Consider the following 27,445-nt stretch of genomic DNA (forward strand, 5'->3'; position numbering starts at 1 on the left):
ATGTGATGTTGAAGACTGAACAGTGTTTTGTATGTACTAGCTCATGCTTTGTATATGCTGGCTTAGAAGAGCTTTCAGTGAAGAAAAGAATCTGTGTTTTAGTAGCTTCTATTTGTATTAATTCACTCTTTGAAAAGGATTACCCTCTGCTTTTTTTGTGTGTGTGTGATTGAAGTAGCATTCAACATAATTCTTCCATGCATGGGCAGATTCAGTTTCAGTTACAAGATTCTGTGTCATTGTTAAACATCAGATTTTAGGAAGCAGGAAAATGCAAATGAAGCAAGTATTATGAAAAAGTTTAAGAGAGAATTTTAAGGAAACTTTGGTGAATGAATCCCCATTACATTTCTTCTTTCCTTCCAGAGTTTGGTAAGCCTAGTCCCAAGGTTTTTCTTGATTCCACCATTTAAATAATGTTCTTGCAATGTGATGTTGAATGGCTGAAGAGAGCTTTGAATACACTGGCTCAGAAGAGCTTCCCAGTGCAGAAGAGAACCTGTATATTTTAGCAGCATCTACTTCCATGAGTTCAATTTGTTCTAAAGGAGACTCCTCTGCTTTGTTTGTAATTAAAGTAGCATTCAATAGAATTCTTACCAGCATGGACAGATTCAGTTAAACTTTCAAGTGTCTGTGCTATTGTTAAACATCAGTTTGAAGGAAGCTGCCAAATGCATTGCAAAGAGACATTGTGAGAAAGCTATAGTAAAGAATTTCAGTGAAACTTTACTGAATGCATCCTGTTTACATTTTTGCATATTTCCCCTCAATGTTTGGTGATCCTAAATACAACTTTTTCTTTCTAGACCAATTTGAATATTTTGCTATCTCTGTAGTGGTTTTCTGCTTTGAATGTGCTGGCAGAGTAGGGCATGCAAGAACAGAACAGAAGCAGTTTGTGCTAGCAGCTTCAACTTGCTAGAATTCACTCTGTTTTACAGGAGAAATCTATGCTTTGTTTGTGCTTGAAGTAGCATTCAAAATAATTCTTCCCTGCATGGGCAGATTCAGTTTCACTTTGAAGAGACATTATTAAACATCAGTTGGTAGGAAGCAAGAAAATGCAATTGAAGTTAGTATTGTGAAAAAGGTATACCAACAAATTTCAAGGAACCTTGGTTGAATGAATTCCCATATAACATTTCCTGTTTCCCTCCAAGTTTGGTGAGCCTAGTCCAGTAATTTCTTGCTACCACCATTTGAGTGATGTTCCTACAATGTGATGTTGAAGGGCTGAAACTTTCTTTGAATATGCTGACTTAGAATGCTTCCCAGTACAGAAGAGGATTGTATGTTTTAGCAGCTTCTACTTGCATGAATCCATTCTGTTCTAAAAGAGAACCCACTGCTTTATTTGTGCCTGAGCTAGCCTTCAACAGAACTCTTCCCAGCACTAGCAGATTCAGTTTTAGTTTCAAGCCTCTGTGCCATTGTTAAAAATGAGTTTGTAGAAAGTAGACAAATGAATTGAAAAAGAATATTGTGAGAAAAATGCAGGACTGAATTCCAATGAAACTTTACTGAATGCATATTATTCACATTCTTTCCTCTTTCCCCTCGATGTTTGGTAATCCTACATGCAAATTTTTCTTCCTGAACCAATTTGAATATTTTTTCATCACCATCATGGGGAAAGCTTGAAATCTGCTTTGAATATGCTGGCTCAGTAGAGCTTGCAAGAACAGAAAAGAAGTAGCTTGTGCTAGCAAATTTAACTTGCTAGAATTCAATTTGTTAAAAAAAAAAAAGAGAGAGATCCCTCTACTTTGTTTATGGTTAAAGTAGCATTCAACAGATGTCTTCCCAGGGTGGGTAGATTCAGTTTTAATTTCAAGTGTCTGTGTCATTATTAAACATCATTTCCTAAGAAGCAGGCAAATGCATCGGAAAGTAACATTGTGAGAAAGTTGTAGGAAAGAATTCCAATTAAACTTTACTGATAGTATCCTGTTTATATTCCTCCCTCTTTCTACTCAATGTTGGGTGATCCTACATACAATCTTCTCTTCCTGGACCAATTTGAATATTTTGCATTGGCTGTGATTAGAAGTCTGAAGTCTGCTTTACATGTGCTGGCAGAGTAGAGCTTACAAGAACCCAACAGTAGCAGTTTGTGCTAGCAGCTTGTACTTGCTAGAATTCACTGTTTTAAAAGAAAACCCACTGCTTTCTTTGTGCTTGAAGTTACATTTAACATAATTCTTCCCTGAATGGGCAGATTCAGTTTCAGTTTCAAACCTCTGTGCCATTGTTAAACATCAGTTCTTGGAAGCAGGAAAATGCAACTGTAGTGAGTATTGTGAAAAAGATGGACCAATGAATATCAAGAGAACTTTGGTGAAAGAATCCTCATAACATTCCCTCTTTCACCCAAAGTTTGTGAGCCTAGTCCCAAGGTTTTTCTTGCTAACACCACTTAAATTATGTGCCTGTGGTGCAATGTGGGAGACTGAACTGCTCTTTAAATCTGCTGTCTTACAAAAGCTTCTCAGAGCAGAAGAGAATCCATGTGTTTTTGAAGCTTCTACTTGCATGAATTCACTCTTTTCTAAAAAAGTACCCTCTACTTTGTTTGTACTTGAAGTAGCATTCAACAGAACTCTTCCCAGCCTGGTCAGATTCAATATCACTTTCAAGCATTTGTGCCACTGCTAAACATAACTTCCTCAGAAGCAGGCAAATGCAATGGAAAGGAACATTGTGAAAAAGCTTTAGTAAAGAATTCCAATGAAACTTTACCAAATGCCTCCCATTTAGATTCTTCCCTCTTTCCCCACAATGTTTGGTGATCCAACATACAAGTCTTTCTTCCCAGGCCATTTTGAATATTTTGCCATGGCAGTGATTGGAAAAGTCTAAAGTCGACTTGGAATGTGCTGGCTGAGTAGAGCTTACCGAAACAGAACAGTAAAAGTTTGTGCTAGCAGCTTCTACTTTCTAGAAATCCCTCTGTTTAAAAGGAAAACTTTCTGCTCTTTTTTGTGCTTGAATAGCATTCAACAGAACTCTTCCCAGCATGGGAAGATTCAGTTTCAGTTTCAAGCTTCTGTGTCATTGTTAAACATCATTTCATAGGAATCAGGAAAATGCAATTGAAGTGAGTATTGTGAAAAAGATGTACCAACAAATTTTAAGTAACCTTTGGTTAATGAATCCTCATAACATTTCTTCATGCTTCACAAAGTTTTGTGTGCCTTATCTCAAGGTTTATCTTGCTACCACCATTTCAATAATGTGCCTGCAATGTGATGTTAAAAGGCTGAACCCTATTTTGAATATGATGGCTTAGAAGAGCTTCCCAGTGCAACAGAGAATCCATGTGTTTTTGTAGCTTATTGTTGCATGAACTAAGTCTGTTCTAAAGGAGAATCCTTTGCTTTGCTTGTATTTATAGTAGCATCCAACAGAATTCTTCCCAGCGTAGGCAGATTCAGTTTTAGTTTTAAGCTTCTGTGCCATTTTTAAACATCAATTCATAGGATCTGGAAAAATGCAATTGAAGTGATTATTGTGAAAAAGGTGTACCAACAAATTTCAAGGAACCTTTGATGAATGAATCCCCATAACATTTCCTGTTTTGCCCCCAAGTTTTGGTGAATCTAGTCCAAGGTATTTCTTGCTATCAATATTGGAATAACATGCCTGTATTGTGATGTTGAAGAACTGAACCTTGCTTTGAATATGCTGGCTTAGAATAGTTTCCCAGTGCAGAAGAGAATTCATGTCTTAGCAGCTTGTACTTGCATGAATTTACTCTGTTCTAAAGGAGAACTCTCTGCTTTTTTTATGGTTGAACTAGTATTCAACAGAACTCTTCACAGCAGAGGCAGATTCAATTTGAGTTTCAAGTATCTGTGTCATTGTTAAACATCAGTTCAGATAAAGTAGACAAATGCACTGGAAAATAACATTGTGAAAAATGTGTAGGACTGAATTCCAATGAAACTTTACTGAATGCATGTTATTCACATTCTTTTCTTTTTCCCCTCAATGTTTGGTGATCCTACATACAATTTTCTTCCTAGACCAATCTGAATATTTTTCCATCACTGCTTTGAATGTTCTGGCTGAGTAGAGCTTGCAAGAATAGAAAAGAAGCAATTTGTGCTAGAAGCTTCAACTTGCTAGAATTCACTCTGTTTTAAATGAGAACCCTGTGCTTTGTTTGTGCATGAGATAGTATCCAACACAATTCTCTGCATGGACAGACTCAGATTCAGTTTCAAACCTCTGTGCCATTGTTAAACATCCGTTCGCAGTAAGTAGGAAAGTGCAATAAAATTGAGTATTGTGAAAAAGGTGGGACAACAAATTTCAAGAAACCTTTGGTGAATTAATCCCCATAACATTCCCTTCTCCCACCAAAGGTTGGTGAGCCTAGTCCCAAGGTTTTTCTTTCTACCATCTATTAAATAATGTGTCTGCCATGTGATGTTGAAGGGCTAAACCTCGGTTTGAGTCTGCTGGCTTATAAAAGCTTCCCAGTGCAGAAGAGAAGCTGTAGTGTTTTTTTTTTGTTTTGTTTTTTTTTTTTTTTGCAGCTTTAACTTGCAATAAATCACTCTATTCTAAAGGAGAATACTGTGCTTTGTTTGAGCTTGAAGTAGCATTCAAAAGAATTCTTCCCTATATGGGCAGAATCAGTTTCAGTTTCAAACCTCTGTGCCATTGTTAAACATCTGTTTGTAGGAATCGTGAAATGCTATTCAGTGAGTATTGTGAAAGATGTGTACCAACAAATATCAAGAAACCTTTGGTGAATGAGTCCCCATAACATTCCTTCATTTCCCACAGAGTTTGGTGAGCCCCTAAGGTTTTGAAGAGCTGAAGTCTGCTTTGAAAATGCTGCCTTAGACGAGCTTCCCAGTGCAGAAGAGAATCTGTGTGTTTTTGCAGCTTCTACTTAAATGGATTCACTCTGTTCTAAAGGAGAACCCTCTGATTTGTTTCAGCTTGAAGCTGTATTCAACAGACCTTTTCCCAGCATGGCGAGATCCGATTTCAGATTCAAGTGTCTGTGTCATTGTTAAACATCAGTTCATAGGAAGTAGGCATTGGAAAGGATCATTGTGAGAAAGTTGTAGTAAAGAATTCCGATGAAACTTTACTGAATTCATCCTGTTAACATTCTTCCCTCTTTCTTCTCAATGTTTGGTGACCCTACATACGACATTTTCTTTCTAGACCAATTTACATATTGTGCAACGGGTGTGATTGGAAAAGTCTGAATATGCTGGCTGAGTAGAGATTGCAAGAACAGAACAGAAGCATTTTGTGCTAGCAGCTTCAAATTGCTAGAATTCACTCTGTTTTAAAGGAGAACCCTCCATTTCTGTTTGTTCTTGAAGTAGCATTAAACATAATTCTTAACTGCGTGTGCAGATTCTGTTTCAATTTCAAGTTTCAAGAGTTTGTGCCATTGATACACATCAGTTCTTAGGAAGCTGACAAATGCATTGGAAAGGAACATTGAGAGAAATTTGCATGATAGAATTCCAATAAAACTTTACTGAATACATCTAGTTTACATTCTTCCATCTTTCCCCTCAACGTTTAGTGATCCTACATTCAACTTTTTTTTCCTAGACCAATTTGAATATTTTGCCATTGCTGCAGTTGTTAAACACTGAAGTCTGCTTTGAATGTGCTATCTGAGTACAGCTTGCAAGAACAGAAGTGGTTTGTGCTAGCAGTTTGAACTTGCTAGAATTCAGTGTTTTAAAAGAGAACCCTCTGCTTTGTTTGTGCTTGAAGTAGCATTCAATAGAATTACTTGTTCACCTTGAGTGTATAAACCTGAAAATTATTCTAGGTTTTGTACATGATGATACCTAGTGTTTCTCCAAGTGGTGTTCTGAAATATTTTTTAGGTAGCATTACTCCTCAGTGATGTGAATATGTACCGGTTCAGAAGAGCACATCTGTGATTGCAGACACTTTAGAGGCTGAGACAGCCCCCTGTCAGAGCAGGAATCCACTCCTCTGCAGCGTTAGAGCCATCCAGGCTGGTAAGCAAAGCGAGAGTGGTGGGATCTCCGAATTCTGTCAGCATGTGACTGATAAATGTACTACTGATGCATAAATTTGGATTCCCTTCTCCAGCCCAACAGTAGCTATTTATTTGACATTGTAATTTTAAATTTCAACTTTACCTATAATATAAAAATGTTTCTAGTTTACAAAGTGTAAATTCTTACTCAAGCCAATGGAATCCTTGATTTCCTACCTCATTGTACACTCAGCTGTCCCTCAGTTTTTGCAAATGTTCAATAATATTTTGCTTTGATTGCTACTATATATATTTGCTTTGAAAAGTTACTGTTTTATGATAAAACCTAGTTGTCGTCACAGTTTAAATATAAGTTTGAAATTTCTCTCTACCTCTGAAATTTACATTAAGGATTTATCTTAGTGGCATCTGATAATTGGCCAAGTGTAATATTTCTTAAATATACCATAACTTTTAATACCAGCATGTAATACAAATGATTACACTACCTCATATCTACATGATTTTCAAGTTGTATTACAGATGGACAGAAAAAGATTTTATCTTTGTGTTTTGGCCATAAGGTGAGGACGTTTTCTGCCTATTGCATAGCATTACACATTTATGCCTATTCTGATTTTAACTTCTAATGAAATTTTTTCTAAAAAATTGTTTCAAGGCAATTTTTTGAGGCTGCTGAAGACAAATGATAGAATTATGTGTATAAAGTGTATGCCTTTTCCTTCATGCAAAATTTTGTGAATGTAATTTTCAGTTTGTATATTGAATATTTACATGATTATTCTTCCTAATTTTATGCACTGGCCTACTCAGTGCTTGATGATTTTTTAAAAGCTCAGTAAAATCATATTACCTGATAATTTTCCTTATTTGAATGGCTGTAACAAATGATTTATTAAATTGCTGTACTCAAAACAATTGTGGATATAACCTTGGTTCTCCTTCTGTAAGCTTTATAACAGTTTGCCTTAATGCTTAATCAATTGTAAATGAGGTAAACAATACAGCTTTTATGTGGACATTCAGCCACATCAATAACTTGGAAAAATTAGTTGTAAGGTTATAAAGAATTCTCAGGTGACTATCTGATACATATATGAAAATGCTGACAGAAGTATAACAAGGAAAAAATATTCATAACATTTTCTGCAATATTATCCTTCATTAAAAAGAACTTTAAAAAAGAATTCTCAGGTGAATTTTTTAAAGTTATGAAACATCTATGTTCAACTTATAAATATTGTAAATGTTTTACTAAGGCATGTATAAACTATTCTTTGAAACCTGCTGGGTAGAATAAAAATTTAGAGCCATATGGTAAAAGATGACATGCTAATTGTAAAAGGAAAAAAAATAATGACATTCTGGATTTTTTTTGTATCTTTCATATTTAATTTTCTAACAATGCAATAAACCCACTATTATTTATATGTCCATATGCTATTAAAGCCATGATTCATTAAGAGTACACTTTCATAGTATTTAATTTACATTTTATTCTTAACATGCTTGTCTTTTAGTAATAAAACTATAATGTTAATGAAAAATCAACAGTAAAATAAAATGCTTTAAAATCACTTTAAAACATGGATAGAAAGTGAAAAATGAAATAATGAGGGAAACTCCATAAAACAACACAAACACAAAAAATATCAAGGACAACAGCAGCAAAAGCTTGAGAGTCCAAAGAAAATATTTCTTTACAGAATTTTAAGTTTAAATACATATAACTTCTGGGATTTTGAGGGAAAAAAATATAATCCAATTCTTTATTTGCTCTAGCCCCCAAAAGCCTAAACTGTTATCAGCATGAATAAACTGAGTTCCTCTGCTCCTTTGTCCCCCACTCTACCCATAAAATCCTGAGAGTACTTTGCAATCTCAACAAACACCCTCAGTACCTGTTTATGTACTCAGAGCTATGGATCTATCAAATATGAGAACTTCCTGACAAACACTCTGGTCCATGGAGCCTGGGGACTAGTCTGTAACAAAGACCCCACTGAGAGATTCCTATAGTCAGTGACCTTAAGGTGGGCAAGATTCCATGTCTCTGAGGAGTTTCTTTACAACCTATTGAAACATGGCAGTCATGGCCTGCTTTTAGAATCTATTATTTCTTCTAGGACCTTTAGAGAAATATCATTCACCTGACAATGCCCCAGCATTCCTGAATTCTTCTGTCACTTGAATTCTCACAAAGCACTTCTCCCTCACTATCATCATTCTTAAGCACCGGTTTGAAGAGGCAGTACTCAGTGGAACTCTACTAACTATACAACAGGCACAACTCACATATTACTGATGAGAGTTTTCAACCCATTCCTGACTATAACTATTCTGAGACCACATGATCAGGATGAACTCCCACGATTCTGTGAGGAAAGTTGGCAGAGCATCAAGAAATGCAACGATTTCTGATCTTGCCCAAAGAGTTGCTACAATGGGACCCTTCTCAAAAGTGTTTGCGCTAAAGATTACATTGTATTCCCTAGGAGGGTGTCTACATGAACCGCAGTGGTAGCAATGTGGACAAGATGTCCAAATGCCTCTCAGCTGAGTGGGTTGAACATTCCTGGTATATCTGCCCCTATGTGTTCTGCATGCAGCCAATTTTCTACTGGACTTATCTCTGGCATCTTCTCTCACAGAGTTGGAAACATCACAGGGAGTCTCTCTTACATTGACATAAGTGCCGTAATCTTTTAATCATTAAGTAGACCAGAGGGACATGCTCTAGACCCCAACAGTGCTCACCACATCTTTATCTCATATTCTCTTCTATACCCACCCTGATTCTTGTTGTGAGTGCCTTCAAAGGCACATTTTAAACAACTTTATAGTCTTGAAAACATTACAAAAGGATAGATTTTTTTTCTAAAACTCCAGGAAAAAAGTCAAAATAAGGTAACTTGAATGATGAGGCCCAATTTATTAGTAAATCTGATTCTCCCAGGAAGATTTGGCCAAACATAGAATTTTCCTTGGTATCTTTGGGAAAATCCAAGTCTAACTCGATAAATGTGTTGTATTTTAATTGACAGGAATCTAAATATATTTCCTATATTTTTCTAGAAAAAAAACATTCCCTAATAAATTGGGGAAGATTTAAATGTTAAAACTTTAATATTTTAGAAAGTGTTGGGAAACTATTTCTATACACTATCTGTAGATTCATTTTGACCTCATGGTGCATCAAAAAGAATTCAGTGCCAAGTGTCTCCACGTTTTTGTTTCTTTGTTTTGTTTTTTTGATCCGTCCATCTGTTGACGGGTATCTATAGAAGTACCATCATTTTCTAATTCTGAATTGCTGCAATACAGACATTGAAGTTCTTATGTCATGTGTGTATACTGATTTCTGTACATTGGGTCTAAAATTGAGGAGTGAGAAAGCTGGGTCTTATGGTAGTCACATTCTTAGTGTTCTGAGAAGTCTCCATACTGCTTTCCAGAGTGGAATCTAATTTTCATTTTCACAGTGTATGAGTGTACTTTGTGTCCCACATCCTCACCAAGACTTATTATTTGAATATTTAAAAAATGTCATTCTGTCTGGAAGGACCTGAAATGTCCATAGAGTTTTAAATGGTAGTTTCCTACATGCTAATGGTGTTGAAATTTTTTCATATGTTTGTAGGCAATTTGTTTGAGAGTTATCTATCTCTTGATTTTCTCTATTTCCTAATTATATTGTTGAGATTCTCCTCAGGCCACCATAGGGGAGATAACTTTTTTCTACAAAGCTATATTACCCCTGGCACTGCTGGAACCTATTTCTTTCATGAATGCCTTTCTTCTTTTAAATGCCACTCTTTCTGAGCTTCATCAGATCACAGGTTCTCTGTAGTGGTTTGTCAGCGTTTTCCCATAGCCTGTCTTTTTCATCATGCAGCCATAAACCTGTCCATCTAACTCTCATTTCTGAAAATGATCAATCCTTAAGCACTGCATGATGTTGCACTTGGAATTCCTTTTAGTTCTTTCTCACTTGGAATTCCTTTTAGTTCTTTCTTCAGTGAAAACTGTTACATATTCTACCCAAATTTCCTGTGTCCTTGTATCCAAGTAAAATACAGACAAAATTTGTTTTATGAATTCTGTTTTGTTTAAGTGATAATTTGACTCAGTAAATATTTTGCTGAAAGATATTAGATTCTGAAAGTCTGTGATAACTCTAAAGAAGCAAGTGCAACAGTGTTTCTTTCCTACACAAGATGACAGAACTGAAATTCTCTTATCCCATCAAATATCCTAATTTAGCACTAATAATTTGGCCATGTATTGTTTAAACTGTCAAGTGCTGTACAACATCACAAACACTTTCAAAGGTGTCTTAGATGAGTTTTCTACTGAGTTAGTAGATTTCCTGGGGAATGAAAAGTTGACTAGTTAAGCTCTGATATTTTATATTTTGGATACATGCATGTCAGTGAGTTTTTGTCAGGGAACACATTTCTTTTATCATCCATTCTGGTTTTATCTCACCAGTAACCACACTAAAAGAAGAGTTCAGTTTCATCTGGAGTGCAAATATAGTCTCTTATGTAGAAATATTGCTCAAAATGTAATGGTCTAATTTCCAATTCCCATGATTTCAAAACTAGAAATATGATGTTTAAAGAGCGAGGATGAAATCTATTTGCAATTCATTATTGCCATTATTCTTACCAGTGTGAGTCTGAGCAACATCCAGAGTAATGCAATTTGTTTCCAACTGTGACTAAGTCAGAAACATTGGGAAAGTTTTACTCTCCCTCATAGATTGCAAAACATTTTAGAGAGTATATTGCCTTAAAACCTGAGCACTAATACTGGAATTGTTCAAAGAATGTATCTATTAAATATCTAGTGAGTAAAAAAGTATATTAAGAAGTCATATATGTTATTAGATTTCAATCACATGTTAAATTGGGGATATTGCTGAAGGAACTGAAATGGGAGTTGCATTTTGACACATGCCCCAAGCACAGGAAAATGGAGATAAGAAAAAGGAGAGAAGAGGGAATTAAAACTGAAAAAGGCAGTGAGTACAGGGAGTCAAAGAAGAAAAAATAATTAGTTGTATTCAGGGGATGGTGGGAAATTCAATTCACATATGATAAGGAAGAAGGAAAGGATTTGTGAAATGTGGGAAAAATTTGTGAGTTTCCAATTCTGAATGAAGGTGACAGTAAAACTTTCCCAATGTTTCTGACTTAGTCACAGTTGGAAACAAATTGATCCTGCAGAGCTAAGTTTATTTTTATTCTTTTACCACAAATGGCTAGGCATATATAAAATTTAATAATATGAAAAATTATACTGCTATTTAGGACAAAATTATAGGCAGAAATATTGAGGAAGTAGAAAGAAGTATAGATGGTTATGGATTGATCCCCCAATCCACACATATGAAAAATTCATTTTTTTTGAAATATTACCAGTCCTTATAAACTTTTATTTTGGGGAACAGGCTAGGGAGGAACCTAGAGCTTCATTCAAGTTAACAGAGGAATTTGAAGGTGACAAAGTTCATACTGGATATCTGAATGTGTAATGAAAAACCACTCGGGACCATATTCAAAGCTAATTCTGACTTAGCTGGAGTTTGATCTGCAGAACATAGCACACACATGTTTTAGGTACTATTTATACTTGTACAGTGTATGAATAATGCATGTGAGAATATACAGGCATTCATATATAAAAATTACTCACATATTATTTCTATTTTATTTCCTTACTGTTTAAAATTCTGTTATCCAATTAAAACATTTGAATTCAGGTTCTTCATTTAACATAATAAAAAGTCACTGCTCATAATGTTCACTACACATTAAAAGAAAATTGTGAAACTGGAAAATGAGCTTTGTGAACTTAAAAAGAAATAGTCTGAAGTAAAAAGAGTGAAATCAGAGATTACAAAGAAAATAAAGTATGGAAACAAGAACTTCCAAAATTTGAAGTCTGCTATGCTGATTAAAAGAAGGGGTGAAACTCTTTCCTTTATACTACTGGTTCATGGGGGGGTGTTTGTAACTGCTGAATTATTTTTGGCATGTTGCAAGAGAGAAAACATTTTACTCATCTGGAACATAAAAATTTAGTGACTAAGATAACACACTGTTAATCATCAATACTCAGGAATATTAAATGTATATTCTTCCCAATCACAGTTTATGGCTGTACAGAACCCTACCTTATAGGAATTATTTTTTTATTTAGGTACCAGATATTAAACCTAGGGGCACTTAACCACTGAGACATATACTCATCAAGGCTATTTATTTATTTACTCTTGAGACACTACGTTTCTTTCTTAGATTTTTGTTAGGTTGCTGAGGCTGGCTTTGATCTTTAGATACTCCTGTGTCATCTTCCCTAGTTTCTGGGATTAGAGGCATGTGCCACCACATCTGAATATTAATCTGTATATATAAAAAATAGAAATTTGTGTGGTTTTGTATTTATTTTTTGCTTTTTGTAATACAATCAATGTTTCAAGGAATAAAATCCAGAAAACTATTTTTCTCTATTTGTTTACTCTTAATACATTTTCACTGTAGAATTATTTGACTAGAGAAACTTTTTAAAAAGTTGATATAGATTTTTAAATTATTCTCAAGAAAGTTTAAGTTATTTACATTTCTCCCAAACATAATGAAATGGGCATTTTTTTTGCTGCTCAGAAACATGTTTTTAAACATTTGTAGTTTTTCTTCTTTTGTATAGAAGGAAATCTACGAGTTAGTTCATCTAAGAAGATATGCTAGTACTGAGCTACACCCTCAGCTACAGTTTTAATATTAATATTCATTTAAAAATGAAATGGAAATCGATTATTGATTATTTTATTCAAATTTACTCTGGTTTATAAATAAAATTTCTTCCTATTTCTTTGTTGAAAATACCCATACTCATAATTATTAGATTAATTATTTGGTTCAGTCTTGTTCCAAATGGGATTTTGAGTTGTTTATAAAATACATAATGCTCAACAAGGCAATTGAAAGTGCTACCATAAGAGAAACATAAAAAGTAGAATAAAGTTAATTTTTTCTCAGGAATAATCAATTTAAAGATAAACATATTTTATTGCAAATGTACCTTAAAAAAGAAGAATAGAAGAAATGATTCTCTATTTTTTGAATGAAATAATGACCAGTTAAAACCAAAAGAAAATGAAGATAATAAAGAAGTGAAAAAGAAACTTGAAATTTATCTCAGAAAATTTGATATGGAATTAAATATTACAAGAAGTAAATTTAATCAGGTACATAAGCTTTCAGTAAATTTTCAATTTTTAAATCTTATTTCAAAAAACTTATTTATAATATCCCTTCAATGCATTATATGTAGCCATATTTCAGTTCATGGTGGGGCTATGATCTGAGAAATGTGCCATTTGGCAATTTTACCAACATACAATCATCACAAATATGTACTTCCACAAACTTCAGACATCTCTGACAATACCAGGATAAATAATCTTTCAGGATCTCCATTGTATATGCAGTATATTTTCTCCCCAAACATGGTTATGTGTGGTGGAACACTACTATTTAGGTTTAAAACAAAATATTATCTCACCCTAAAATTAAGTGATGACATTTTTGGCAACATTAATTATTGATAATATACCAGCAAAAAAATCTCTGCAAACAAAAAGTGATAGATATGGCCAAAATGAAATGAATTGTTTTCAAATGTGTGTGTGTGTGTTTAAATATAAACTATTTTCATCATGAAAAATATGGAGGATTTAAAATCCATATATGTACAACAATAAGGTGCATATTTAGGGAGTGAAGGTGACATTTTTGTCCCACTGGATTAAGTTATGTTCTTGATTCAACTTAATTTAGCTGTAGCAGTAGAGTGGTTTTTCACAGTGGCCTCATTCAGAGAAAAGGCTTCTAATATTTCTCATAGAAATTGATGATTTCTCTATGGTCTCAAAACCCTTGATTCTAACAATAGGTCTTCTATTTGGAGGAAGTGATTTAACTCCCTTGGTGTGTTAATGTGAAGATATGCTTATTACTCCCACTGTTAAATAAGGAGGAAAAGTGTGGCCAGCGGAGACCCTGCTTCTGGATAACTTTTCCTCACTTTTGAGAAGACAAACTCTTTGCAGCAAGAATCTCCTGTTTTATAGAGGACAGTCTGGGAAATAATGATGCACCATGATATGTACTCAGTAATAACTTACTAGTATTTGTTCCTAATAAATTGGACCAGTTTATTTTCTCTATTTCACACTTACTTATGTTTCAAACTTCATCAAAAAGAAACAAATAATACTGAAAAGCAACTTAGAAATTGTTTTACAATTAGTATTTTGCACTTCTTTTCAATGGTTACTTATTTTGAATATATGAGCCTTCTCTGGTTTTTATATATTCACAGGACAGAAATAACTGCTTGGTGCATAAGCACTAGAAGCAGAGGTGGAAGGCTTAGATAAAATTTCACAACTTGTCTATATTTTTGGCTTCACCCTGTCTTCTAGAATTGTTTCATTGATAAACATAGATATGCTAAGTGTTGGCCCTAGTTCTATCATTTATTAAGGGGTGCAATTCTCATAACTGATATCAAAATTTTAAAACAATAGAATATGCATAGAATATTTTCAGGAAAAAAATTTAAGAAAATTCTGTGTGCCCGAGTACATGTGACGCAAAGGCTTTTACCATGGGCTGGTCATATAAATGAGGTGACAGAGGGCAAACTTCTTTTTTTTAAACCATCATACTTAGAAATCACTTATTCTATTCCTTGGATCTAACATAATTCATAAATTTTTCAATTTTGAGATTCTTTAAATTGGAAATTCCTTTTATTCTCATGTATACATTTTGCTGAAATTACTATTTTTTTAAAGTCTTGGGAATTAATGCTTTTATATGATCTGAAGTTTACATCTTATATTTCTTCAGTGGGATACCTATATATTGCAATGCTTTCATTATACAAATATACAGATCATTGTTTAATTTCAGAGGATATATTGAAATGTCACTTTGTTGTATGCTAGCTAAATGTATCCTTGATTTTACCTAGGTTTCTAATAGTGATACAAGGGAGAATGAGCTATGGTATAAATGTCAGAGGATAAAGGATAAAATCTCCATGAAGTGACTAGAAATAGAGAAAAAATTAAGTGTCAGAACCAGAAAAAGAAACACAGTGACATTACTGAAACTTTAAGGGAAAGGAGTGATGACCTTCAAAGGACACACAACCTGAATGAGGAAACACAAAACCAACAAGCCCCCATAATGAACAGTTGGATACTCCAAAAGTGGCATATACAATGCAAAAGTTTACACAGCAGAATGAGAAAAAATGCACAGAAAGACTGAAATCAGAAGTCAAATCCTACTCTTCCAGATTGGCTGCTGTTCCACATCCTTGCAATGAAAGGCAAACACCAAAAAGAGATCTAGAATTTGCTTTCCAAAGAGCCAGAAAAGAGGACTTTAGTTCAATATAAAAGAAGAATTTTGATGTATCTAACCTAAAAGACAGTAGTGAAATTCCTTTCCTACAGGGTTCACAGTCAGAAATGAAGATCAGTGACCTAGAAAATGAGATTGGTCAGAAAAGAGATACCCTTAGAGTAATGACTTTAGTTTCAGAACAAGGAAAAGACACCTAAAACAAACAAAAATGCCAAATGAAGGGGATATAGATAGATATAGATATAGATATATAGATATAGATATCAAAATGAACAAAGGAAAATGAAAGAATGCCTCAGAAAGCAGAAATCTATTAGAGACTAGAGATTATTTAGACTCCAAAGTGAAATTACATGGTTTCAACAGGAATGTTATAACCTTCAAAACAAAGTTGAGAATTCATTAACAGTCAAGTGAATTCATTAACAGCCAAGACAAATTTTGTGATATTATAAAACAATTTCACACTCAGAATGAAAGACAACATCTTATCCTGGAAAATAGAAATATTAAATTAATCCATGAAAATTATCATTTTAAAAAGGATAGCAATATGAATAGAGAAAGCAGAAAAAAAGAAGTATCAAGCAAGTAAACTATTTGAATTATCTTTAAAGGAATACCCCAAGTGATATTTGTGTGTAGTTAAATGTTGCTCTGATTCCTACATGTTGAGTACATATTTTAAAGAAACACTATCTCATATATGTGTACAGTTATATGCCAATTGAACACAGGAAACAGATTTTAAAATTTAAGAAAGGAAACATATCAAAAACCTTGGACCTAATAGATGTTTCATTTTGAGTAAAGAATTGTAAAATTTTAAGAGGTCGAGATACAGATATTTAATAGCTATATATGCTGATGTTAGTAATATATTCTCAATAATGATGAAACAATATTTATTATTGGTCCTGGCTACTGAAGCCAAAGCTTTGTATATAGTAAATACATGCTCTAACTCTGTAATACACATCATCTCCATGTCTTCCTGTTGCCATACTTTAAGACCATGAGGAAAGAGACACATGGAAATGCCTATACTTAGTTGCAATTAACATTTAATTATAGATTGTCCAGCTGAACTGAAATGCAAATGTTGTATTTCATAATACATTTCCTTCACTAAACTTTTATATATTTCTAGTTGGAAAATTTAATTGTATTAATGTCAATTTTATTTAAATCAGAAAATGGATTAAAAACATCTACTTGTCAGTATCATACATTGAGGCAGATGTGATGAATTGCAGCAAAGCCATGGTTGATTCAATCTGTAAATTATTAATTATGTTCATGATAACTTGATCAGTTTTCTTCAAACCTCAATTGCTATCATGAAAAGAATATAGACTTTTCCAGTACAAAGATAGTTGTATTTATCTATCATTTATTAATTTGACACTGAATTTCCATTTCTAGACTAGTAAGGGTAGAAGGATTCATGTACAATAGAAATGGTGTGAAGACAGGTGAGAGTATTTAAAAAAATGCATGTCACTTAGAGAAAAAATTGAAATACTAACTAATTACCTTGTGTAATCCTCAAAAAATCAAAAAGAGCCTACAGAAGGGTAATACTAGCAGACTCCTGATGGAGAAACAGAGCCAAACTGCATATGGTCCTCTAGGTACAAGTTCTGTCCCAATGTATCACTGAGTTACATATAATTGGGTACCCACCAAAATTTTTATTCAAAGAGAAAATGTAGTGAAGTAACTGGCTAAGATTAGTTACATTATGTTGCTATTTTTGGTTTCAGATTTCATTTCTGATAGTCTTGTTTTGACTTAGTGAAATACTGAGTTGTTTAGTTGAGCTATGTATGTTAAATAAAGGTCATGATAATCTATATTAAGAAAACAAAAATACAATTAAAAAAATCACTGGATACCTCATTTTCAAGAGACACTTACTTGTTAACTGTATTCAATAAATAAAAATGAACTGATAATTTGAACTTTCCTTAAGTGCTTCATTTAAATTACTTTTTAAAATGAATATCACTGTCTATAACTGAAGGAAGATATTGAAGTATGTAACATACCTTATGTGTAGTTTTAATTTCTCTGTGCTTTTAACACTTTCATTTATCCTGCATCACCCCAAGGTTTCCACCTGTAGTCATAAATGCATGATTGATACTCAAAAATGTTATCAATATGAATGTTTATAATGTAAAAAATATTAAATAATTTTGTAAGTTCATAAACTTGAAACACTAAAATTGTTTAATTTTTGCTTTTGCTAAATTGTTTAGACATGTTCTTCAGTGAAAATATATCCTTGATTGTTTTTATTTACATGACCATCATCATAATTTTTGTAAAACATGTTTATTGCTGTACTGTTACTGCTATTATAATATACTTAAAATGATTGAATTAAACATTTATTTGAATTTATACAACAAGGAGCCATTACATATGATCCGTATCTAAAGTGGCAGTGGTATTAAGAATATTTAAATAGAAATAGAATCGATTATATTCTTTCTATCTTCCGTCTTATGTACAGTGAGCACTGATTCCATCTTCCTGGAGATGTAACAGAAACCTTGCAGTTTAATCACATAATTTCCTTCATACTAAGAGTTTTTTGGGAGATTTAAATCTTATTCCAAAAATGAAGAGCTCTATCTACTTAAGAGTTGATAATAAAAGCAATGTTCAAACTATGTTGGATATTTTAAATATTTTAAGATATTTCTATAAATATTTTAAGATATTTCTATAATGTTTGACCATTTTTTATTGGGGGACTATTGCAACCATGAAATATCTGTTTGAAAATTGTATAAATAAAAGATACCATCTTGTTTTCATTATGTGTCATTGTTGTTAAAATATAAATTTTATTGCACCTTGTTTTATAGCACGGTGTTCAATCCTTAGCACCACACAAAAATAAATAAAGGTAAAATAGTTCTCTGTTAGTTTATTTAAACTTTTACTCTTAAGTTGAACAGAAAACTTTTAAAGTGGTTATTTAAAGGCTACATACCAGCTGTGCCGTGTAAGTGGTCATAATTCACTTGTAAACTTGGATGATAGCTGCTTTTTAGGTCTTCTAGCACCAATCTTAGTTATCTTTTCAAAGAACAAATTCTTCATTACATTGATCCCATGTGTTGTTTTCTTATTCTCAATTTCAACGATGTCTGCCCTGATCTAATTAATTCTTGTTTTTATAGATTTGGAAACTTGTTTTTCTTGTTCTATGGCCTTGAGGTATAACATAAACTCATTCATATGGAACCCATGTTCAGTGTAGTCACTCAATGCTATAACTTTTCTGCTTAGAACCACTTTCATAATATTGAAAATATTTTGATATATTTTATCTCATTGTTTATTTCTAAGAATTTCTGAATCTCTATTCTCATTTCTTTTTTAATTTAAGAGTACTATTCAATAAGAGCTCAGTTAAGATTATTATTCAATCTCCATGTGTTTGTGTTGTTTATATTACTTTCCTTCCCATTGCTTTCTAGTATCTTCCAATTATAATCTGATAGGATACATGGGATTACATCAACAGTTTTTGTATTTGTTAAAGTTTGTCTTTACAATATTCAAGAATACGAAGAAAAATAAATGTTGTCAACAATGTGGGGGCAAATTTATACTCATACATTGCAGTCCCATTGCTGTTGCAGTCACTCTGGAAAGCACTATGGAGATGCCTTAGAAAACTCTGACTAAAACCACCATTTGCTCTTGTTATCCAGCTCCTCATTTTGTACCCAAAGGACCTAAAATATCATACTACAGTGATGCAGTCACATCAATGTTTACAGAAGCTCAATTCAAAATAGCTAAACCATGGAACCAACCAGGTTCCCTTCAACAGATGAATGGATATAGAAAATTGGTAAATATGCAAAATAGAATACTACTCAGCCATAAAGAAGAATGAAATTATGGCACTTGCCAGTAAATGGATGAAACTGGAGTATATCAAGTTAAATTAAATAATCTGATTCCAAAATCCAAAGGCTGATTGTTTTCTCTGATATGTGGATGTTAATCCACAATAAGGCAGGGGGGTGGTTAGGCAAGAATAAAAGTTCTTTGGATTAGACAAAGGGGAATAAAGAGAAGGCAGGGGAATGATCCTGCTGATACTATTCAAGTTTCTCAAGGGGTAAGGTCATTCATTTAATGAATACTCATTCAATGACAAAAACACACTGAGCCACAGAAAGTATGAACATAGCTGCTATAGCCAAGGTGTTAAAGGCTTGGTCTCCAGCCCAAGATGCTATTGGGTAGAGGTGGAATCTTTAAGAGGTGAGGCCTAGTAAAAGGAAGTTAGGTCAACGGGTGAGCTCTTGTAGGGAATTTGGGACCTTGGCCCCTTCTTGTCTCTCTCTTCTCTATCCAGCTGTCATGATGTGAGCAACTTACTCTGACATACATTCCTGGCCATGAAGTACTGTTCTGCCATAGCCTCCAAGTGACAGGGTCAAGTAGCCATGGTCAGAGCCTAATTAAATATTTTCTTCTTATAGCTGTCAGTTATTAAATCCTTTCTATGGGCCAAGTACTGCTCTTAGAGCTTCATGTTAGTCTTTTGTGTATAATTTATTTAATCTTCACCACAACTTAAGAAGATAATATCATCGTCCCCATTCCACAAAAGAAAAAAAAAGAGTACAGAAAGGATAACAAGTCTGTCAAAGTCACACAGTGGATCAGTGATAAAAGTGGAATTCCAATCCTAGTAGTTGTAGCTTGATTCTTAGTCAATCTATATATCTGCCTCCCAATGCCTACCTCATAGGGTTAGAAAATATATAAGTGAGACAACCTATTAAGAAGCTGAATTTCTTTGAAGAAGCCACATCTATATTTTCAACTAATTTTTATTGATGCATTATAATTATACATAATAATGGAATCCATTGTGACATAATTATACATGCATATAACATAAATCAGTCAATTTTATTCCCCAGTGCCACATCTTTATTAAAGATCATGCAGACTGACCTCAGCTGAGAACATCCTGTTTCTGGAGAGATGGCAAATTGTAGGTTGAGAGACAAAATTAGCTTGGGGTACATTGGGGCCTTTTAAAAAAAGTCATTTACTTTAACTTTTGTATCTGACCTAACATTCTCCTATTAGGTAAACCTCTTAGAATGTATTAATAGCTTAATAGACCTCTAGCCTGCACCAACTCTAAATCTAAGAAGGCTGTAAGAGTCAATACCTATAGTAAAAACTTTCCCTCTTTGCTACAGCTCACCTACCTACTTTCCCCACCAATTTATTTCTTAAACATATTGCTCAATGACTTTTGTTTTTTGGCTATAAAATAGTTCATGTAACCTCTTCCACATCAAAACAAATCATTCAGGCAACTTGAATCCATGTTCCTGTGCCACTCATACTTGGTTCAAGCTATTTTATTTTCTTTAAAGCCAAGTGTTGTTTCATATCATCATTTACAATGGAGACAGATGATGATGGTTCCTTAACAATGTGAATGTATATACTTAAAATACCACTGAATTATATACTCAAAAATGGCTAAAATCATACAGTATGTACATTTTAGAATAAAAATTTAAAAAGATATGCATTTAAATAAAAGAACATAGAGAAGTACTCTTATGGATATACACCAAAGAGTTGTCAATGGTTATCTCTAGATGTTGAAGGAAGTGATTTTACTTTCTTTTTTATAAATGTTTTGATATTGTAAAATAAACATTTGGTTTTCATCCCATTTCCTGACACACATCTCCTAAAATCCATAGAATCTTTGAAGTGATAAATGAATAGTGATTTTTTATATGCTAAAGACTGACAAAGGAAATATATAAGTGAGGCATATATTTCCATGTGGCCTGATGGTAAATTTGGCTAATGATTTAATATATCATGCCTGTATTAGCAGAGTCTCCATAAAAACTTGAAAAGAAAGGATTTGGACAGTCTGAGAGCTGAAAGCACGGAGGTTCTTAGACGGTGGCACACCTATACCTCATTCTATGTACCTCTTTATCTGGATTCTTTCTGATAACTTATTTTTTTATTGTTTTGGTGAAAACTTTTATAATAAGCTGGTAAATGTTTCCCTTAATTCTGTAAATGCTCTACCAAATTAATAAAGGAGGGAATTGCTAGGTAAACCAAATTAATAGCTGGTTGGTCATAACTGACCTAAACTGGTACCTGAATAGGGGAAAGTCTTAGGGGGCTACGTGTTCAACCTATGAGACCTGTTGCTACTCCCAAGGAAACAGTGTCAAAAATAAATTGGATTAAAGGACACCCAGCCAGTGTCTCTTTCTGCAGCTTACTTGATGGGTGAGGAATCTCCCTTCCCTGCCACTCCTAGTATCATAAAAATGTTGTAAGAGTATAATGGAAATAAACTGGCTTTTACTATTCATATGTTTTTATTATTCTCTGAAATCTCTACCAAGAGTATTCAATATATGACAAGAAAAATAATTTATTGACATATGGAAGAAATACAAGAAATGATCTTTGTCCTCAAAGAATTTACAATGCAAATAACGCACAAGGAAAATGCATTAAATAATTTGAACAATGAAAGACAGCTATGTAGGGGTTGTGGGTATAGCTCAACAGTAGAATTTGTGCTGATGTGCAAGAGTCCTGGGGTTTGATCTCTAGCACTGCCACAAAACAAAACTGCAGCACAGGCAGGATCATATGCCATCTTCTAGTTCAATCTTTATTTCAGAGAAAAGGAAAATGAGATCAAGTGTAACCAAGACCTGAGATTACATGCTTTACCAGTGGCAGTAGCAAGACCATAATTTAAGTATTCCAGTTGCGAATCCAGCACTCTCTCTGGTCCTAAATATCCTGAGGATATGGAGGTACAGTAGTGTTTGACCTACACACAGGAATGAAGAAGGTTCTGAGCAGGAGAGCAACTTGGCCCCATTGGAACAGAATGGAAAAGGCTTAACGAAAACAGACAATGGTGGATCCTGGCTATAGTCTCAGAAGATCAAACTCCACCATGTTTTTGAGTCCATAAATAATGCAATATTGCTAAAATGCTTCAGATCAGGTAGCTGGGTCTGTCTGTACTTGAATGAACTTGGGTACTTGACTAATTTAAGCCTCAGTTCCTCATATGTCTATAAAATGGGTTCAGGGCCACATCTTAAACACATGGACCTTTGAGGACCATATTATATAGGAGATAATTGATCCAAATTTATAGGGGATAACTGCCATGTTGCTGTGAGAATGAGAAATATCAAATGCAAAACCCTCAGAACATTCCCTAGCATATTGGATACTCAAGAAATACCAACTGCTAGAGTTAGATGAATGCAAGTAGAGAAAGTACCAGTATTTTCTAGGTCCTAGAAACATTATATAATTAAAAAAATATGATGCTGGGGATAAACCTAGGATCTTATTAAAAAGCTAGGCAAGCAATGTACACCACGTCCTTACCAATTTCTATCCATAAAATTAATACTATTATTAATATAGTATCATTCAACTGCTGTAATAACCACACACAGAGCAATTGGTTTGTGCCCACCCCTTATATAAACACTTTTCATGTACTAACTCAAGTAATCTTCTCATCTATTCTAGGAGGTAGGCATAGCTGTTATTTTGATTTCTTAAGTGAGGAAACTGAGGCACTGAGAGGTGGAGTTATTTGCCCAAAGCCCACAAACATAACAAAGGAATTGAGTTAAAATTTGACTGTCTTGAGGACCCCATTTGAAACTATAGCATGTGGTGCTTTTCTACCACCAATATCTCATAAGATCCTCATGGAACCCTCCTGCAGCTTCCTGAGGAGCATCCTCTTTGTCTTCAGAGAAAAAGACCTCTCAAACTGTATGCCCTGTAACATGGCTATTTTTTGTTCACAGGTTATGTCACCTGGATGGGGTGCCTCCTTCAGTTGCCCAGCACAGAAATGAAAATGGTAGGTCAAGATCAGTTTTTGTATGCAAAGCACTTGCTCAGAATGGAAATTTTTTTAAAAAATAGCATTTTGCCAAGGGAAGGGAGGAAGAGAAGAATGAATGAAGAAGAGAGGGCCAGAAAGGAATTTCAGCAGGTTTGCATGTTTGTTCAGTCCCTAGTGTTACATACTTGTGGCAAGTATTCCTATCAAACTAGTAATCACACAATAGATTGACATTAATGAACAAAAACACGTTTAACAAGAAAAAAGTGAACATTAGAAGCAGGAGTATGGGCAGTATTCCTTACAGAATCCACCACCACCTGTGAGGATGGAGCAGCTCCCCCAAGATCAAAGGACTTGTGCTCTGAATTCTAGTGAAGGTTGTATTGTAAATGGGAGAGGGAAAATCCATCCACTAAGAATAGCGATGGCAATGAGCAAGCTCACCTGGGACTTTGCTTCTCTTTGCTCAATAGTCATGTCCTTTTTCTGGGCACTTGCCCCAGAGTAGGTGCAGTCTCCAGGAGGTGGATCTAAGAAAAGAAAAAGAAACCACAAGAAAGCCCCCTTTGCTTTCCATCCCTCAAAATCAGGAGCTCTAAATTTTTTCACCACAAGTGACCACAGAGGGAAGTCAGAAAGATCTGGGAGTGCACAAAACTGGAGAAAATAACTGGGGTCGTCCTGGACAAGGGCCCCACTCTTTGTGGCTATGTAGCTTTCCAGAAGCAAACTCAGGAGGACATGCGATTCCATCAGCAGTGGCAGGCACCAACAGCCTTACACTGTTCAATCCCACAGAGTCAGCTGGCATTGCTCCATTCCATTTTGTAGAAATGGAAAACTGAGGACAGAATGCACCAGTTCACAAAGCCAGTGACAATGGCACCAAGATTCCTGTCCCTGAGCATCTGCTCTAATCTCACTGTGCACCTTGCAATTTTTCTCCAAAATTGCCACCCAAATTCCTCTGCCTCCTGTCAAGGAATCGATTCCCAGATTTTAGAGAAAGCTGTTCCATAAAAGAAAAACAGTAGCTTTCCAATGGAGGGAAGGGGATCAGGCACAGAAACCAAAGACCTGGGTACTAATCCTGATTGTGCCATCAGAGAGCCAGCACCTCTCTCCTCAGTGAGACAGGTCACTACGCCCGCCACTGCAAGTGCTGAAGCCATAGGGAAGAAACTCATTTTCTCACACGTTCTACTGAGTCCCGCAGCAAAACAAACAGCAGCAGGACACAGCAAGGTAGGGTAGGGCAGGGCAGGTACTGTAGACAGACCTGGGAAATCAGGAGACCGGCCTGCTGCAAACCCGGGATAACTGCACAACCCGACACACCTGAGACGATATCGTGGGATGGCTAGCGGGGACTGGTGACAGGTCCTGGGGTGTCGCCCTGATCAAAAAAGCTTCTCCACACACCTTAGGGGCCATTTCCCCACTCCGGACGCAGCATTCTCCAGAGGCCCAGATCCGCCTCCCACCGTCCTCTGCTGCTCACCTCCCCTGGCCTGGGGCACCCGGGGCGACACCTCGCTGGGCAGGGCTCCGCAAGCTGGAGGTTCCGGAACAGCCCCGTCCGCCAGCAGCCTGGCGTGGGAATCTAGTCAGCGACCGATCTCAGACCTTTGAATAAGCGCACGCAGCAGCGGACACTCAGTGGCCCCGAAGGTCTACAAGGCCAGAGCAGGGTGGAACACGATTGGCCGCTAGTTCGTCTGGGAAATGTAGTCCACTGGAGACTCCAGGATTCTGGGAAGTGTAGTTCTCCGCATTTGAGAGGCAATGCCCCGGGCTGAACCTATCTGGTGCCCAGACCCCAGTTGAGGGCTCCCTTTAGTAGAGCTGGGCTTTGCTGACGCCCTCCATGAGCAACGTGGAATCTTGGATTCCAGGAAATGACAAGTTCATCTAAGTCAGTATCTAGTACTCTTCTTTTGTGTGAATGCTGGAACATAATTATACAGCATTTTAGAGGAAAATCCAAAGAAGAAAATGGTTGGAGGTATCTGGGACGATTTGGTAGATCGAATAGGATAGATGGGGCAGGTGGGAACGGAGCAAAGATTCTGAGGTAGTGAGGGAAGTAGGAAATGAAAGGCTTCGACTCAGGTACTGAGAAGCCATCAGATGATTTTATTTTCAAGTAAATTGTTGTTTCCAATTACAAAACCCCGCGCAATGGCACATGGCTTTGTTCCTAGCTACTCCAGAGAGTGAGGCAGGAGAATTGCCAGTTCCAGGCCAGCAGGAGCAACATAGTAAACTACATCAGGCTTTTTTAAAAAGCTGCTTGCAGACCCTCATAAATTAATCCATGCATAATTCCCTCCTTGTGGAAATTGCAGCTCTATTAGGGCAGTATATGGTAGTAATAGTAGGGATACCAAATTATAGCTAATTCATAATTATCTTAGTATCATCTAGAACTGATATTTTTCTGAATGTTATCTGAGAATGTGCAGGATCAAATTCAGCAGAGGTTGAATTACCTGTTTCTATACTATTAGGGTAATACAGAAACAGTTCCCCAAAGGAGGGTTGTCCCCTTTTGGTTGGTGAAATGATGTTGAGGAGGAGAGGTACACACATGTACAGTTACAGAAGAAGAGACAAAACCTGTAGTTGTTCAGAGAGGCTGTGGCTCACACCAATTAAGTTAGGGTAGTTGTCATTCTCTACACTTGATAATTAAGTCCTCCTGAGCTCCTCTACTTGCAGGAGCAGATATCAAATAGGAAGAGTCAAAGATTTGTGTACAACATGTATTTATTGCTCTCAACCACACACAATTATTTTATAATTGGTTTTCTAGGTAAAAAAAAGCTATTCCTTACATATCAAATATGTGAATACATGGTTACATGAAGTATGTATGATTTAAAAATAGTAAACTACATCAGGCTTTTTTTAAAAGCTATTTGCAAATATCTATTATCTTCCAGAAAAATCCATCTGCTTATGTGAATCTAAACAAGGCATTCTTAGAAGTACAGAGTAGAATGGCAATTTCAGTGCTTGGGCAAGGGGGAAATGGAGAGATGTTGCTCAAAAGGTACAAAATTTCAGATATGAAGAATAAATAATCTCTGATAACATATCACGCATTATGGTGACTATAATAACAACACTGTACTATATACTTGCTATGTACTAAGACAGTAATCTTAACTGTCTGACCAAAGAAAAGAAAGAGAGAAAGAAAAGAAAGGAAGAAAGAATTACACAGGGCATAAGGTGATGGCTACACTAATTCGCTTAACAAGGGCAAACGTTTCACCATGTATACATATTTCAAAACATCTAGTTGTATACTTTAAATATATATAATTTTATTTGTCAATTACACCTCAATAAATCCAGAGAATAAAATAAAATATTTTAGAAATATTCAAAACAAAGCCAAGAGGACATTTTCATGGATTCAGAAAGTGAATAGAGGGCTGGGAATGAAGCTCAGCTGTAGAGCATTTGCCTAGCAGGTATGAGGCCACAGATATCATGTCCATCATAATAGGATAAAAGAGTGAACATTCTCTTAAATATTTGACATTTATTGATGTGAAAAAACATTTATCCTTTTTGTGTTAAACTAATAAGCAAAGACTTATTGGTAATTATTTCACAAGGAAAGAACATTTCCAGAAAATAAGACACAACTTTTAACTACCACCTTTTACTTGTTTTATAACAGTTTAAAAAATACTTCTTGGCATTCACATTACAATCACAATGCACATTTAAATAAGCATGCCAACTAAGTAAATGCTTGACTTTCTTAATTTTGATTTTTCACACAGTAAAAACCCATAGGAATTTAACAATTACAGAAGAGCGTAACATACAGGTCATGTTACAGTACACAAGAGCTGGTCCTAGAGGGCCACTTCCATCCGAGTCAATGTAGTAGAGCATAAAAAATTTCTGCTATTCTTATAGGCTTCACATGACCACTCCTACAGAGCTGCAAAGAAGACACAGTGTCACAGAGGGGCTGAAGGTATGTGACACTCTGTGTTGCTCATGAAGTGGGACTTTTCTCCCATG

The 27,445-nt window shown here is 35.1% G+C and overlaps 1 long non-coding RNA gene across 1 annotated transcript in view; it reads right to left on the reverse strand.

The window, feature by feature from the left end:
- LOC113183407 (uncharacterized) overlaps positions 1-25,070 on the reverse strand; it is a 32,712-nt gene extending 7,642 nt beyond the window's left edge. Inside the window, exons 1-2 of the long non-coding RNA XR_003300874.1 lie at positions 24,900-25,070; positions 23,843-23,928 (exon numbers count right to left, since the gene is read on the reverse strand). This is a non-coding gene — a long non-coding RNA (uncharacterized LOC113183407). The remainder of the gene's footprint in view (positions 1-23,842; positions 23,929-24,899) is intronic.
- Positions 25,071-27,445: the final 2,375 nt, after the last annotated feature.

This window comes from Urocitellus parryii, chromosome 10, assembly GCF_045843805.1.
Source record: "Urocitellus parryii isolate mUroPar1 chromosome 10, mUroPar1.hap1, whole genome shotgun sequence".
NCBI lineage: Eukaryota > Metazoa > Chordata > Mammalia > Rodentia > Sciuridae > Urocitellus > Urocitellus parryii.